General features: G+C 35.6%; 1 long non-coding RNA gene across 6 annotated transcripts; it reads left to right on the forward strand.

Annotated features, from left to right (window-relative positions):
- Positions 1-319: 319 nt before the first annotated feature.
- Positions 320-5,132, forward strand: LOC145063146 (uncharacterized). 6 transcript variants are annotated; one of them, XR_013687855.1, is made up of 7 exons: positions 320-1,584; positions 1,721-1,828; positions 2,770-3,112; positions 3,707-3,739; positions 3,812-4,172; positions 4,482-4,660; positions 4,733-5,128. It is a non-coding gene; the product is annotated as an uncharacterized LOC145063146 (long non-coding RNA). The 6 variants fall into 6 exon arrangements; XR_013687854.1 differs by having other exon boundaries at positions 2,770-3,891; positions 4,017-4,172; positions 4,733-5,132; XR_013687852.1 differs by having other exon boundaries at positions 2,770-3,739; positions 4,733-5,131.
- Positions 5,133-9,989: the final 4,857 nt, after the last annotated feature.

A 9,989-nucleotide genomic window follows, 5' to 3' on the forward strand; every position in this document is an offset into this window, starting at 1 on the left:
GGAATTTTAATTTAATAAAATAAAAAAATACAATAAAATTACAAATGGAAAATAGAAAAATTAAAAATTCTAGAAAATGTCATGTGTCCAAATGAAAGAGAAGAGGACATGTGGCAAAAAAACTTTCATTTATTATAGTAGATTATTAATTGTTAAAAACTTGGTAAATAGTAACTATTTTACTCTTTCATATTTGGACACGGAAGTTTCTTGGCTTTCTTATTTTGCCATTAGAACTTCTATTTCTCAAGGGGAAAGCACAAACCGCCTTATATTTTCTCATCCTTATCTTTTATTCCTCAAACCTAGTTGACGCTCTTCTCCTCCACTACTGTTCGTTTGCATTCTTATTATTTTTTTTTTCCTTTCTTCTAACCATAGAACCAACAACCGGAGCTACCTTGTCTTTTTGCTTATCTTATTTTATCAATGCCTTCGTTCCTTATCTTTTGCTTTATGTTTGCTCCGGTTAAATTAATCTCCTTCATGTTTGGACAAGTTGAATTAATCGATCAAATCCTCTGTGTGCAAATTCTACAAGGCAGAAGGTAAAAGAGTTTCTCATGTGTTCTTCAACTTTCGTTATCTAACCCTAATTTCCTATTTGTTTTTAATGTTGGAGTTGAATTCGATGACGTTGAAATCTCTATTAAAAAAAGAAAAACCGCCATTGTTAAAAACTTGGTGAACACAGTAATTTTTTCTCTTTTATATTTGGACACGGAAGTTTCTTGGCTTTCTTATTTTTCCACTGGAACTTCTATTTCTCAAGGGGAAAGCACAAACCGCCTTACATTTTCTCATCCTTATCTTTTGTTCCTCAAACCTGGTTGCCGCCCTTCTCTTCCACTACTGTTCGTTTGCGTTCTTATTAATTTTTTTTCCTATCTTCTAAACCTAGAACCAACTAGCGGAGCTACCTTGTCTTTCTGCTTATCTTATTTTATCAATACCTTCGTTCCTTATCTTTTGCTTTATGTTTGCTCCGGTTAAATTAATCGCCTTCATGTTTGGACAAGTTGAATTAATCGATCAAATCTGTGTACAAATTCTACAAGGCAGAAGGTAAAAGAGTTTCTCATATGTTCTTCAACTTTCGTTACGTAACCCTAATTTCCTATCTGTTTTTAATGTTGGAGTTGAATTCGATGACATTGAAATCTCTGTTAAAAAAGACAAACCACCATTGTTAAAAACTTGGTGAACAATAACTTTTTTTCTCTTTCATATTTGGACACGGAAGTTTCTTGGCTTTCTTATTTTGCCACTAGAACTTCTATTTCTCAAGGGGAAAGCACAAACCGCCTTACATTTTCTCATCCTTATCTTTTGTTCCTCAAACCTGGTTACCGTCCTTCTCTTCCACTACTGTTCGTTTGCGTTCTTATTGGATTTTTTTTCCTTTCTTCTAACCCTAAAACCAACCAGCGGAGCTACCTTGTCTTTTTGCTTATCTTATTTTATCAATGCCTTCATTCCTTATCTTTTGCTTTATGTTTGCTCCGGTTAAATTAATCGCCTTCATTTTGGACAAGTTGAATTAATCGATCAAATCCTCTGTGTGCAAATTCTACAAGGCAGAAGGTAAAAGAGTTTCTCATATGTTCTTCAACTTTCGTTATGTAACCCTAATTTCCTATCTGTTTTTAATGTTGGAGTTGAATTTGATGACGTTGAAATCTCTATTTTTGCTAATATGTTGGGTTTTCGATCATTTCAGGGGAACAACAAATCCATCTTTATTCCCAACAAGCCCTTCGCGTTCATTTTTCTCCCTGCTCCACCTCCTTCCAGTTGCTCCCCTTTCTCTGAGATTATGCATCATCAGGTAACATTTTTATCAAACCCACTAGCGTTTTTTGTTGTGTTTTTGTGAAGTTTTACCTTGACTACTGTAAATTAGGGGTTAAAAAGGTTGTGATTTGGAAATTAATCCGTTGAGACTGTAGTATTTGACCTTCATGTACAAAACTCAGTTGCTCTCGATTCTGACGAGAAAACCTGGCCTGTAAGTTCATGGGTAGTTGCGTCATTATTTATCTGGTTAATCATTTAGGTCTGTTAATATTAATCAAGAGATAATCAGAAAAATAATGACAAATAAGTACACTTACTATTGCAAAATTGATGATCATCATTTAGCAAAAAAAATTATCACTTCATTAAACGGACCTTATATATTGATCATTTTTGTGATTGCCCTTAATAATAAAAATTCTTTTAATAAAAATACTTATCAACAAGTATATAATGGTTAAAACTAATACTTTTAGGGTTGATGAATTTTTAATTCTTCTTTTGAATGTCAATGATCCAAAATAGTATTTTTTTTTTTTTTTACTGTTTCTTTGACACGGGATGCTAAATTGGGGAAAATATTACTTGACCAATCCTCTTTTTGGTCGGAATCAGAGATCACACCATGTTCTACTTCGTTTTCTTCCATTGCTTTAAACGTGACCCTGAATTTAAAGGTTATTTTCTAGCAGTTGCCTCTTCTTTTAGCTCATATATGAATATCTAACTTATCTTTGATGAATCTTCATATAGTCATCAATGGAATTGGTGAAAGAGATCACATCTCTTGAAATAGAAATAACTCATTTGGAAAATTATCTTCTTTCACTCTACCGGACAACATTGTTCTCTCTCACTGCGTTTGCAAACCATCAATTTCATCTAAATCGTAGGAAATCATCAAAAAACAAAATTTTAAGGTTAAAATCTCTTAACCCTGAAATTTACGTGTTTCAATTTCATATTATGTAGTCAAGAAGGAATAACGAGCATCAAAAGACTGGAAGATGGAAACATGTCAGACGACCACATGACCAAGCTCAGTCGCTCTTCAATTTCATAGTTCCACTGAATCTTATTGTTTTAATAATTCACTCAATTACACACAATCTTATACAGATAACAAATCATTCTATGAATTGGCAAAACATAAAAACAGGAGAATGGATCACAAAGGGCATTATCAAGATTATAACATTATAAATTACAGGTTCTTGGAGGAACAACAACAATGAAGAAACTATTATGACCAAAGAGCATGGATGTCCGCCCAATGATGGAAGTAGTCAAAGGTGCAGCTTTCTGTATTTTGCAGGTACTATTTCCAATTTTACCCTTGATTAACAAGTATATAAATTTTGTATTAAAATAAGAAAAAAAAAATTGGTTTCTTAAGGCTGCTGGTGGATGTCCTACATCTTTGAGTCATGGAAGATGGTTAGACTTATATAGTGGCACATGACCTGTTAGCGTAGAAGCTATCAGCAGAGGACGCTCTCAAGTATCTTTACTGTCAATAATAACAATCGACTTTCTTTCTTTCCTATAATAGCAATTTACTCATATATTATGAATATAATACATTGTATTATGGGAAAAAGCTTACTACTTTGTTTCAAACTTTTTTTCAAGTCCATTTTGTAGAAATGGATCCATGGGTTGTATCCGATATTCTACGCCCTAATTTAGAATGGACTGGATTTCTTGATAATTCATATACACACAGTTCGTGTGGAGACGTTCTTTCAGCGCATTAAAGTAGATGAAAAATGCATTTTCTTGGTTTACATTTGAAAATTTGTCCTCTCACTTACTTTTTCAGACAAGAATTTCCTACGGTACTAAAGTTTGGTCCCATTTCTTTGAAAACTTAAATTAATGATTGTTGTCTTATCTGTTGCAATCTTAGATATGGTTCAGCTGCCATAGAATTGCTATGAAGGTACTATAAAATGTTTATATTGGTATTTCCATATATAACCTTCTAATTTGATCACATTATAAATGCTTATAGGTACTTTGAAGGTCAATTCATTTCCATCTCTGAAGAAGATGTCCAAAATGTATCTCAAAATCACTAAAGCTGCTGAGAAAGTGAAATTCATATCCTTATTATGTTATCAGAGTCTACTGTTTTTTTTCGTTTATGCGTACAACAATTACTGTTTGTATACAATTCGATTTTAGTCAATGATTTCAATGGATATGATTCATTGTAGGCATGTTCAGTTGTTGTTCATTGTCAGCTAATGGATGTCGCTCATCCTGGAACTGTTCTAATGCATAAACTTAATTTCAATGCCAAAACTGAATACCGCATGATTTAGAATTACAAGGTTCTTGGAGATGTTTTCAACAAACTGAAGATTACTAAGGTTATCTTACTATCTCCTACTTTCATTATTGTAGTCTGATTACAATCGGAGTTGCTACTCGATACATTATAGTTGTTTGTTCTTTCAATTTGAATACGATCAGATTTCAATTTGTTGTCGATTGTAATTGCTAAATTTCAAAATTTGTATAAAGACCCCTTCTGTATATGTAATATGTTTTGATTAATATTATACTATTGAAAGAAAATCAGACTTTATACAACATCGTCCAAGATTTAAAAGGTAAACAAGTTATTTTTATTTTTGTTAAACTTTAAACGTTACCTTCCACGATCTTTAAATTTTCAGGAAACATTCGGGTTTACTGCAATATTAGACCTGCATTCCATTTAGAACTGACACAAAGAACGTAATTGATTACATTGGAGAAGATGGGTCATTAGTGGTTTTAGATCCTTTAAAACCTCATAAAGATGGAAAAAAGTTGTTTCAATTCAACCACGTTTTTTATCCAACTGGCACTCAAGGTAATAATAAAATTCAAACATTTTTCCACAATTCTAGAACCTTCTGTTGACTAATGTTTTGATTTTTATCAGAGGAGGTTTTTGTTGCCAAGAGAAAAAAAACTAACACAATGCCAACGACGCGCATGATTCCCCTCTAGCTATCTATATATAGATAATAAATATAAAATTAAGATTTTGGAGCCATTAGGCAGAAGGGAATGGATCGCTACCAAGGCGCGTTAGGAGCTTCCTAGAGAGGATAAACACAATCATTTAGCTCTTGCTAGGGAGCTCACTAAAGGAGTCTCACTATATCCATAATGAGACGTGAGAGAAAAAATTTAGGTGAAGCTTGGGTTGTGATGGCTTATTCCTTTTTCTTTTTAATTTTTTTTTCCAAAATAATCTCTAATTTAATGGCAAACTATCACTTTCTATTTTTTTTGTGCTATACATGCTAAGCTTACTTGGCTTCAAAACAACTAAAAAATATTACGTTGCAATGTGTTAAGAGTGTTACCACTCCCTCTAGTCTTAAACTCAATGTCGCCATTTGTAATCTTTAAGGCTTGCAATTAGGAAGAAACGACAGACATGAAGTTTTTTAATAATTAACTAGGTTTAATCCTAATTGGTTTAATTCCAATTTCTAATTTGACAATGTAGTTTAGTATCATATGTTGCTGTAAATTTTAGATAAGTTTTTCAATATTGTATTGGTCTAATCCTAATTAAAATATGAGTTTGGATATGGATGTGAATTTTCTAGTTTTAGACAGAGGTATAGGTAGTTTTAAAATTAATAAGGATATAAAAGGTTATATTTAAAGTTTGTAAGGATATAAATGAAATTCTTCCCAAATAATATACATATCTTTTATAATTTCTAGAATTCAATACAAAACTAAGGGGTCGTTTGATAGTTGTTAATTAGGTTAGAAATTTTGACTGAGTCAACATCTGACCTAGTTTATGATGTTTGATTATTTCTTTGACAGATTGTGTTGAATGATATAAATGAGTCCACATTGAACCTTTCTTCCTTAGTTAAAGCTCTGTTTCTTTGAAAATCAGCTAACTAATACCTAATATTGCGGTAGCAAGTCATAAATCTAAGGGTGTTGGTGTATGCGGCATCACAAAGGTAATATTTATTTGTAGATGATTGCCATATGAATTATACAAATAATACGAACAAGAAGAGTGGAAGAAACTTTCAATTTAACATTTGATGGTTACTATATTAAAAGAGTTGAAGTTGAGTTTCCTTAGAAATCAATTCTTTCTGATTCTAATGAGGATTCTGAACAAATGTTTACTTTTGACATTGACTTTAATTTGCTTTTTGGTATTCCTGACAGAGCAATTGGCATTAAGGTTAATATCGAAGACAATCAAGTTCCTAAAGAATCGAAGCATTCTAATGACTCAACAATTACTGATGGACGAATAGATGAATATTCATCTTCGACACCAAGAGCTCAATTCGAAGAGGGTCAAACTATGACATCTGCTCAAGTTAAGGGGAGCATTTGACAACACAACCTTGAATTGAGGGGGAGCCCTTAACTTCGAGTGCTAATGTTGATGGGGAGCAACACATAGCAGATTTGTATGTTCATGGGGAGCCAAATCGAACACATATCGAAGATAACAACACATTGCAAATCGAAGATGATAACAAAGCTCCAGGTAATGCAAATGATGATATTAATGACACTTTTTCTGTTGCAGAAGAATTTTCAGAGACTGAAGAAATATTTGAAGATGATTATTTTGATTTTGATCCATCATTTTCTCTAATGGAGAAATGGAATCGTGATCGTCCCAAAAAACAAATTCCTGGTAATCGTAATTCTGGTGTGTTAACAAGAGCACAGGTTAGACAAAGAAATGAAGTTCTTAATGTTTATCAAGAATTTTGCATGTTCAATGTCTTTATTTCTACAATTGAACCAAAAGCAGTCAATACTTCACTAGAACATCCTAAATGGGTTGTTGCAATGCAATCTGAACTGGACGAGTTTGAAAGAAACAAAGTTTGGAGGTTAATTCCTAAACCAAAATGTGTTTATGTGGTTGGTTTAAAGTGGGTTTTCAAAAATAAGGTTGATAAAGAAGGAAATGTGGTTTGCAATAAGGCAAGATTAGTTGTAAAAGGTTATTTTCAACTAGAAGGGATTGATTGTGATGAAACCTTTGCTCATGTCGCAAGACTCGAAGCAGTGTGAATTTTTCTTTCTCATGCAGCTCACAAGAACTTTGATGTGTACCAAATGGACGTGAAGTGTGCATTCCTTAATGGTGTACTTGAAGATACTGTCTATGTTGATCAACTACCTGGATTTGTGAGCGATAAGTTTCCTAATCATTGTTATATCCTTGACAAAGTTGTTTATAGGTTAAAACAAGTACCGCATGCTTGGTTTGCAACTTTAACAAATTTCTTGAAAATCTCTAAATTTAAGCAAGGATCAGTTGATCCCACATTATTTCGAAAGATAGTTAGGGATCAACTCATGCTTGTTCAAATTTATGTAGATGATATACTTTTGGTTATACTAACCCTCTTTTTGTCTAAAGAGTTTGAGGAATTGAAGAAAAGTCATATTGAGATGAGTATGATGGGTAAGATTAAGATTAATTACTTTTTGGGATTAAACATTCGCCAAAGCAAAGAAGGTATTTTTATCAATCAAGAAAATTACACAAAGTATTTGCATGAACGCTTTGGAATGACTAATTGTTTATATACTGTAACATTTCGATGATGAGATGTTTTCAATTTTAACCCTAAGTATGAAGATTTATTGCATTTTAGCCCTTGTGCATGTGAAAGCTTGCAAAATGGACCACAATGGCATTTTTTGTAAATTTATGGCAGACTCACGTACGCGGGGCGTACCTAGCGTACATGGGGCGTCCGTGTGAGATCCACAAACCCTAATTTTAAGGTTTGTACCCTATATAAACATCAATAACCTTCAAGTTCCCACTCCCTCATCGACCTCCAACCCTCATTTCATCCTTTGCAAACCCTAATCCACTTTTAAGCACTCTTGAGCTTTGTGTGTGTGTTTTGGTTTCCTTGAAGGAGAGAAGAAGAAGAGAAGATCATCTTGAAGGAGTAGGACTCTTTGGATCTAGAATCTTATCACCATTTGTCATCACTTAGAGGTAAAAATCTTTAAACTTGATGAATCTATGCATAGATCTAAGTTATCCATGAAGTTTGTGTCCTTTTGGTCCCATTAGTTGGGTATTTTGAGTATGAGCTACTCCAATCCATTTAAGTTGTCCTTTGAGACATCTTGAGGTGTTTAAAAGCATAAAAATGTGGTCTTGATCATTTCTTCCCTTCCATGCATGTGCTACAAGGTTTTAATGGGTTAAGTAGTTAAGGTTTTTAGTGTTGAGCGCTTATTGGCCATACAAGATCATAAACTTGGAAAATTTATGGTCAACAACGACATTTTTGACTTAGATCTGGTTTTGGATGAAAAGTCTTAACGTATTGAGCCCTTTTGAGTAGGTGTTGCTGACCAGGTGCGTACGTTGGGGGTACCAGAGGGTACACTACCCGTAAGCGGTCTTCACCCCGATTCCTCGGCCAAACAGAGTACCCCCCATGTACATCTGTGTACGCCCCACGTACGAGGCTGGGTCGACTCGGCTGGTGTTAACGTTACTGTACACGGCCACGTTAAACTTAACGAAAAGTACTAATGAAGCGTTATCATGCCAGGGCCTTGGTCGGAACCCGGCCTTGGCCTGGGTAGGCCTGCGTTGAGCTGGTAGCCGACTTCTCCTTGTAAGGAGAGAATATTCCTCATAATCTTCTCATTCTCTCACAACCAATCAGGTCATGACAAGGAGCATGGTGATGCCTAGAACTGACGTCACCCGACAGTTAGTTATCGTGGGGATACACCTCCCAATAAAAGGGTACCACGTCTCACTCCCACATGGGAGAGTCACTTCGTTTAGTTAGAAACAGGTATAAACGGATCTCTTCTGGCTCAAGGAATGGATCCATCTTCTTCTCCATATAATTTACCATAAAAACTCTCTCTAATTAAGGACTTACTTGATTGTCGGAGTGATGCCCCCTGAGAATCCCCGGTCGTCCTTTAACGATTCTTCTGTGTTGTGTTCACAAGAAAAGCTCCTGGACAAACCCATCTACGAAGAACCAATCCCCTGATGAGCATGTCACAACATTTGCCACCATCTGAACGTATCCCCAGAGTGATGCAGCCCATAAACGATGTTGGTCCTCTGCAAAAGGGGGATCTAAACCCAGTAGCATATGGGACTGCAGTAAAACATCTGTTCAAAATACTGGTGACAGTAGATAATGACCACCTTCGCAAGTATACAGCACAAGCCCCAATCCAGGTTCTAATGGCACAAGTCCCACCGATTATAGAAGAAATAGCAGAGCCAGTACTCCAGAGCAGTTTTCGGCAACTGTTGTTGGAAGGTTCGCTGCCTCAAACGGTGATACTGCATCCCGATTTGCTGTAGGAACCTCTGTATGACAGTACGGAGGTACTCACTGTCTCTAAGTCTCATAAGAGAAACACAACTCACCAAGCAGACGAAGAGATAGAGGTACTCTCGAGAAATCTACTCAATATTAGTTTTTCGAGCAGCGATCCCAGACCATTGAACTGTGATCAGCGAGACCCACTCCTTATATCTGGATTCATTCGCCATACGAAAATCCATCGAATATATATTGACAATGGTATTTGCTCTGACATACTTTATGAACATTGTTTCAGGAAACTACCAGAGGCATGTAAGGAGGGGTTAAGGCCCCTAACCAGAGGACCGCTGGTAGGGTTCACCAGACATAACTTATGGCCATTGGGCACTATCCGGCTACCCATAATGTTGGTTAGTCATGAAGAAAGGGATAGAATCACAAGGACAATCAAATTCTCTATGATCCGGTTTCCAGCAGAACATAATATTCTGCTTGGCCGGTCAACAATCTCCCTATTATAATTTGTGCCATCAACGATACACGACATAGTTAAATTTAGCACGGGCCAAGGATCAGTGACAATCATCACCACAAACACCAGGGCGCCGCACTGCCACCAGATCATAGCCGCTCCCGAGATGGTTCGAGCACCAAAAAATCCAAAGGAGGGATGTTCCACCTAACAACACTAGATAAACGTGGAATATCCTAAACAACTTGTGCGAATTGGCGCTCACCTATCAGGCAAGACCAAGGCACGACTGATAGCGCTTCTGAAGCAATATTCCACCATTTTCGCCTGGAAACCAATAGATCTGACAGGTGTAGATCAACAGGTTATAGAACACAGTCTCA

The sequence above is a fragment of the Lactuca serriola genome, chromosome 7 (genome assembly GCF_051521515.1).
Source record: "Lactuca serriola cultivar US96UC23 chromosome 7, Lser_US96UC23_V15, whole genome shotgun sequence".
Lineage (NCBI taxonomy): Eukaryota > Viridiplantae > Streptophyta > Magnoliopsida > Asterales > Asteraceae > Lactuca > Lactuca serriola.